This window comes from Notolepis coatsorum (assembly GCF_963971535.1).
Source record: "Notolepis coatsorum genome assembly, chromosome: 16".
Taxonomy (NCBI): Eukaryota; Metazoa; Chordata; class Actinopteri; order Aulopiformes; family Paralepididae; genus Notolepis; species Notolepis coatsorum.
This window is the reverse complement of record NC_140180.1, coordinates 106,311,707-106,319,358: the sequence shown is the minus strand read 5'-3', so window position 1 is coordinate 106,319,358 and position 7,652 is coordinate 106,311,707.

Below are 7,652 nucleotides of genomic sequence, written 5' to 3'. Positions count from 1 at the left end.
TTTATACATTTTTATTATTTTATTAATTATTAATGTCCACCTTGTTTCGAACTGGTTAAGCTTAGGCCCTCTTTCGAACTGGTTAAGGTTAGAGTTTGGAATCAGGGCTGGTGGTCTAAAATGTTCAATCAATCAATCAATCAAAGCGGGGAACATAGAACCCGGGGACCATAGGACCCGGGGAACATAGACATGCTCCCCACTTGAGCAGGCGCCATTGGATCAGCTGTCTTTAAGACCACATTATTTTTGGCCATCACCTCCGCTAAGCGCGTGGGTGAGCTGTGTGCTCTCTCGGTGCGGCCTGAGTGCCTGTCTATTCGGCCAATAGCGGTGCGACTCTGAGGCCTAATCCAGTCTTCGTGCCAAAGAATATCCAGAGCTCTTTTCGCTCCAGGGATATTTTGGTTCAGGCGTTCGTCTGCCTCCTCACGCTAGTGAGTTGGAGGCGAGCCTTCACCTGTCGTGTCCTGTCCGTACACTTGTCGGGCCACGCGTCCGCTCTGCCCCATATCTCATTGGCAGAGCGAGACGCGATAGCCAAGTATGCTATATAACGAAAGGTTATTTCATAACCTAGTTATATGAATACTGACTGAGCGTCTCGCTCTTAGCGCCCTAAGGTCCCTTGGATGGTTTTTCCGTTCATGGAAATCGTTCTGAGGAAGGTGGAGCGTGACTATTTCCGGCGTCATATAGGGAGATGCAGAGGCGTGGCTTGGTCACGTGCAAGTGAGTACATTTGTTTGTTTCGTGTGCACATTATGTGCAAGGAGATAAGAGGTTATCTCATTGGCAGAGCGAGACGCTCAGCCAGTATTCATATAACTAGGTTATGAAATAACCTTTCGTTACACATACACATGGTCACACACTCCTTTATTGATCCCTTTGGGGAAATTTGTACAATGATCGTGTTGTGTTGATGGAGTCTATAGAAGGTCTGAGAACCTGCCTCTCCTGGTACAAAGAAGCAATGGCATCATAATAACATGAGAGTGAAAATAACATGGTGCATAAACAACATGAACAATTTGGGGTGCTTTTAAAGAGGCAGTTCACCCAAAAGTATCTTGAATGCTACGGTATCTATCCATCCATCTATATACAGGGGGTTCGGTGTACCTGTAAATGTGCCATCACTTCAATACAATGGAGCTGACTTGCACTTGGTTTGTGGCGCTAAAAGGAAAACATTTGAAAAGCTCAACAGCAACGTCTCTTTCCAGAAATCATGACCCGGTTACTCAAGATAATCCAGAGTCCAGACCTTGTTGTCAACAGTTTATGTAGGAATTGTTTTCTACTGAAGTGCACCCGCCATACATTATTATGTTGTGAAAATGTTTAATAACATGTGTTTTAATTTATTTATTTGGGTGAACTGCCTTTTTCAATCTATCATCCACTCAGCCTTTAACAGCAGAGCATTGTATGAAATACTCTCATAATAGGAGCAGATTTGAAGCGTTAAGTGAAGGTCAGGTTGGATTAACAGTCACTGGCCACACAGCCAAAACCCTACAATTATTGTCTGGGGGAGGAAGCCAGCAAAGCTTAGTTTGAGGTATTAGGACCCCCCCACCCGCTATCTTCCTCTCTCTTCATCAACATGGACAGGTGGACGGTGGGCGGGGGGTGGGTGGAGTTCCAGGTCTTACCGACCTGTGCCAGTCAAACTGAGTGGAGTTCGTCACCACGCTGGGAGGCTTACGTGTCACATTCCCCCTGAGGTGTCTGTGTGGAGGTGTGAGGTGTCTGTGTGGAGGTTTGAGGTGTCTGTGTGGAGGTTTGAGGTGTCTGTGTGGAGGTTTGAGGTGTCTGTGGAGGTTTGAGGTCTCTCTGTGGAGGTTTGAGGTCTCTGTGGAGGTTTGAGGTGTCTGTGTGGAGGTTTGAGGTCTCTCTGTGGAGGTTTGAGGTCTCTGTGTGGAGGTTTGAGGTGTCTGCAGTGGCGGACTGGCCATCGGGACGTTCGGGACGAATCCCGATGGGCCGGGACCAAAGTGGGCTGGTCCAAAAAAAAAAAAAAAAAAAAAAAAAAAATTATACTTTTTTTTTTTTTTTTTTTTTTTTTTTAACTTTTTAACTTTTTTTTTTTTTGCCAGTGTGTGGGCCAGTGTGTGGGCCACTAATGTGGGCCGATGTGTGGGCCAGTGTGTGGGCCAGTGTGTGGGCCAGTGTGTGAGTCGGTGTGTGGGCCACTAATGTGGGCCAGTGTGTGGGCCGGTGTGTGGGCCAGTGTGTGAGTCGGTGTGTGGGCCACTAATATGGGCCAGTGTGTGGGCCAGTGTGTGGGCCGGTGTGTGGGCCGGTGTGGGCCGGTGTGTGGGCCAGTATGTGGGCCAGTCTGGGCCGGTGTGTGGGCCAGTGTGTGAGTCGGTGTGTGGGCCGGTGTGTCGGCCAGTATGTGGGCCGGTGTGTGGGCCGGTGTGTGGGCCAGTGTGTGGGCCACTAATGTGGGCCGATGTGTGGGCCAGTGTGTGGGCCAGTGTGTGGGCCAGTGTGTGAGTCGGTGTGTGGGCCACTAATGTGGGCCAGTGTGTGGGCCGGTGTGTGGGCCAGTGTGTGAGTCGGTGTGTGGGCCACTAATGTGGGCCAGTGTGTGGGCCAGTGTGTGGGCCGGTGTGTGGGCCGGTGTGGGCCGGTGTGTGGGCCAGTATGTGGGCCAGTCTGGGCCGGTGTGTGGGCCAGTGTGTGAGTCGGTGTGTGGGCCGGTGTGTCGGCCAGTATGTGGGCCGGTGTGTGGGCCGGTGTGTGGGCCAGTATGTGGGCCAGTGTGTGGGCCGGTGTGTGGGCCAGTGTGTGGGCCAGTGTGTGGGCCACTAATGTGGGCCGGTGTGTGGGCCGGTGTAGTGTGTGGGCCGGTGTAGTGTGTGGGCCAGTGTGTGGGCCATATGTGGGCCGGTGTGTGGGCCATTATGTGGGCCGGTGTGTGGGCCAGTGTGTGGGCCGGCAATAAAACAATAAACAAGTTGCATAAACTAAATCAGATTAAAAATGATCACAGTTCTGGTTTGCCTTAAGATGCAGTTTAAGATGGGTCTTGAACATGGAGTATGTAGGGCACTCTCTAATCACAACTGGCAGGCTATTCCAGTAGTTACCACTTTTAACAGAGAACACAGTTTTTGCAATGGTAGTATACCGAAAAGGCACCTTACAGTCCCCTCTACTGATGACCCTGGTGGTAATGCCAGTGTCTGCTTTCTGTTGGATTCAATGGGGGAGGGGCAAGTCCATGCAGAACCTTGTAGATGAAGCAAGTATATTTGAAAACTTGGAAATTCTCGAAACTTAGCATGTTATGTTTTTCTAAAACATTACAGTGATGAAATGAAATTGGTTTCCTATCAAATACTTTTATGGCTTTTTTGTAGAGTAATTATATTGGTGTAAGAGTAGTGACATATAAAAGAGACCAGTTGATAAAACAGTAGGCCTACTCGATGTGTGATAAAATCATTGAATGCAGAAACATCCTTGCAGCATTAACTGGCAGGCAGGGCCTGATCTGCCTGACGTTTTCGATGTTAAACTTGACTGTTTGTCACTTTCTTCTCACCTTTTGAAGGTCAATGTAGAGTCCAATGTGACCCCAAGATACTTGAATTAATGTACAATGTCCAGCTCCGCCTCTCCCAGAAACACATTAGAGTGAGTGACCTCTACTGGTGACTTTGTGAACATCATACACACTGTTTTCTTGGTGTTAAGTGAAAGACATGCTTTTGTTAGCCAGTCTTGAATGAGACATGAGACATCAGTGAATGAGATTCACGTTTCCTCCCAACCGCGAGTAGGCCTAGAAGCGCAGAAATGGAGAATGCAAAAAAAGAAAGGGTGGAGCTGAAAAAGCTAGAATTAAAAAATTACAGACATGTTTACCCGCTGCTGCTGCTAATGATGATGAAGTTCAAGTGGAAGGAACCAACAGTAACATGACAGGTGCATGCAGTAGCCTAGTGCATATTCTACTGTTGGTGTCTGCCGGTTCATGAGGGCTAGCTAGCCTATACTAGCTCTTGCAGTGATTTCAGTCATTCTATTACAAGACAATGTGCTTTCCGTATTCCTGATTCCTTACAGCACGTTGGACGTAAATAGTTGTGACTTGTGACGTTTTTTCTCTGACTAAAAGTTTAGTTAGCAATGTTAGGACTAGTGCCCACCACAGCATCAGAAGCTAAAGTGCTAACCTAGAGAGCCAATCAGAACCTAGGACGGGCTGCAAATTAATCGGCTACTAATATTATAATAGTAAATACTAAAATAAAATACTATTATGTTCCCTTCCAAATTTTCATGTTGATATAATATTGGTAATCTAATTGATTGAATTGATTAGTTGCCATTTTACATGCTTAAATAAGATGTACCTTAGAATTCCCAACTGTTAGCCATGTTCTCGATCTGTATATGATTAGTCTCATCTACATGTTTGTAAATAACCACAGCTAACTAGCTTAAGCTAACAACTAGGTCAACTACTACCCCGTAGTTAAACATATGTGATTGCATATAACAGCTAACTGCTACAGCTAAGTTGGTAGTTAGCCTATTCCATTAATGTTGAATGTATTTATGAAGGTTGTTGATGGTGGTTGGCGCTGATTAGCATACATGATTCCGTCAGTCTGCCACAGGGCAGCAGTGTTTGCTGATGCTGCTCACAACCACCAGTAGTGTATGACTGTGTGAGTGCGAATGCTTGATGGTTTCTGTGAAGCGCTTTGTGGAACAATGCTGATATACAGTTAAGAATGAGTAATTCGCTTTTGGTTTTTAAGAAAAATTTGTAAAGCTATTTTTGAAAACTACAGGGGTGAATAATACTGTTTTCTTTTGCTATTTTCTTTTAGAATACTGTTTTGGAGTCTTAATTTTTTTAATATCTTTTTTTTTTATCCACTTTTTCTCCCATTTTCTACATTTTCTCCCATCCCAATTTCGTATCATCCAATTCAACCCTCCCCTGTCACGAACGCTGTTTCTTGCCTCCCACAAGCCGGCTGCAATGTGGACTAAGTCATACATAGCACAAGTCCCCTCCGGTACTTGAGGTAACAGCAGTCGCATCTTTTCACCTGCGCAGCTCGATCTCTCAGTGGCGAGGAGTAACGCGTGGGAGGCTCACGCTGCCCCCGACACTTCCTGATTCTACTGCGCAGGCACACCAACCGACCTGTAGGAGTCGCTGTCCACAACGCCCAATCCCCACCCATCAGTTTCCCACCCCCTAATACGGCCAATGTGTATTAGTATGAACGACCAGCTAAACTGAAAGCAATGTGGAGCGCTGGGCTCGAACAGGCGAGCCCAGCGTCTCCAGTATTTGTGGCGAGCGCCTTGCCCACTACGCCACGTAGCCGCCAATTTTTTTAATTTTTGTTAAGAATATAGGACAGGCATATATAAGCATTATGCTTCAGTCTGTACCTTTTCAGTCACTGTAAAATCAAATATTGTTAAATGATGGGGTATATTGTATTGTGTGAGATGATGACTGAATAAACTACTACTACTACTACTACTACTACTACTACTTTGGGTGTTTTCAAAAGGCTGAAAAACGCTGTATGAATTCAAGCCATTATTATTGATTGCTGATGTTCTTCTTATGCAGTTGACTCTGAAGAAAGAGAGAGCGCCCAATCCAGCACAGCTGACCCTGAGGGGAGAGAGAGCGCCCAGTCCAGCACAGCTGACCCTGAGGGGAGAGAGAGAGCCCAGTCCAGACAGACAGACAGACAGACAGACAGACAGACAGACACACAGAGAGAGAGACAGACACAGAGAGAGAGACACACAGAGAGAGGGAGAGACAGAGAGAGAGAGACACACACACACAGAGAGACACAGAGAGAGAGAGAGAGAGAGAGAGAGAGAGAGAGAGAGAGAGCAAACAGGCTCTTGGAATGGGTGTCTGGGAGGAAGTGGGGGGTCTTTCAATGTTGATTAAACGGCAAGCAACTAATGTCATGAGTGCCAAATTAAAGGACAATCAATCCAATCTAACTGAAATTGTGTAGCACAGACCTTTCTATTAGGGATGCTCGATATTGGCTTTTTTACCGATACCGATATACCGATATTGTCCAACTCTTAATTTCCGATACCGATATCAACCGATACCGATATATGCAGGGTTTCCCGCCCCAAGAAATGGAATAATTTCAGGTAATTAACATTACATATCTCTTGTTGTGGAATTAACACAACATTATGCATACTTTTGACAATAAATAAAATCAGAATTGGTTCTTACTTGCTTGCCTGGGTAAATAAAGGTTATAGAAATGTAAATAAAATATTATTTCTTTAAAACCGATACCGATATTTTTCGATATCACATTTTAATGCCGATATCGGCCGATAATATCGGTAGGCCGATAATATCGGACATCCCTACTTTCTATGGATCAAAACCTCAATATTATTATGGTGTAGTTAATACGTCATGTATCCTTAATCCCTAGGCTAATGAGGCACTAAGATGTTAGTAAAAAAAAAACATATGCCAATGACGGGAAGTAACGGTATATGTATGTGTGTCTGTGTGTGTGTGTGCACTGTGCATGAGTGCACATCTAGGGGCGGTGTGTAGATTTGGTCTTCCTGATGTTGACTCCTTAGCCACAGCCTTGGGTTGTTTAATACTGGACAAGTGTTTCATAACGCCCGTTGTGTGGGCCGGTTTCGGGGCCGGTGCGTGGGCCGGTGCGTGGGCTGGTGCGTCTGAATGTCCCGGGCTGAATTTGTGTCCCAGTCCGCCACTGGGTGTCTGTGTGGAGGTTTGAGGTCTCTGTGGAGGTTTGAGGTGTCTGTGTGGAGGTTTGAGGTCTCTGTGGAGGTTTGAATGAATGAATGAATGAATGACCTTTATTTATATAGCACCCTTCACAGCACGAATGCACAGGGTGCTTTACACTACAGCTTAATCAAAAACACAATAAAAACAAAATCAGAAATAAATGACAACAACAACAAACAGCAGTTAAAAACAGTGAAACCAGATAGAAAAAGTAGAATAAAAGAATTTGGATAAAATCATGAGTCACTAATTAAAACAAAAACTATAGAACAGTGAGGACAAGAAAAAAAGTGCCTATGCATGACCAAAAGCCTGTCTGAACAAATGTGTTTTTAATTGTTTTTTAAAAGAGTTCTCAGAGGGGGCAATTCGCAGGTCCAAGGGGAGAGCATTCCAGAGCCTTGGTGCTGTCACCTGGAAGGCTCAATCACCCCTTGTTTTAAGCCTGGACCTGGGGACCACCAGGAGGTGCTGATCGACAGATCTGAGTGAGCGGGTGTTGGTGTAGGGATGGATGAGTTCAGTGATGTAGATGGGGGCCTGACCGTGAAGTGCTCTGAAAGTGAAAGTGAGGACTTTGAAGTGAATTCTATAGTGTACCGGGAGCCAGTGCAGGGATACCAGAATGGGAGTGATGTGGCATGATTTTTTTGAGGTGTCTGTGTGGAGGTTTGAGGTCTCTGTGGAGGTTTGAGGCATCTGTGTGGAGGTTTGAGGTGTCTGCGGAGGTTTGAGGCATCTGTGTGGAGGTTTGAGGTCTCTGTGGAGGTTTGAGGTCTCTGTGGAGGTTTGAGGTCTCTGTGTGGAGGTTTGAGGCATCTGTGGACACGTGGTTTGTATT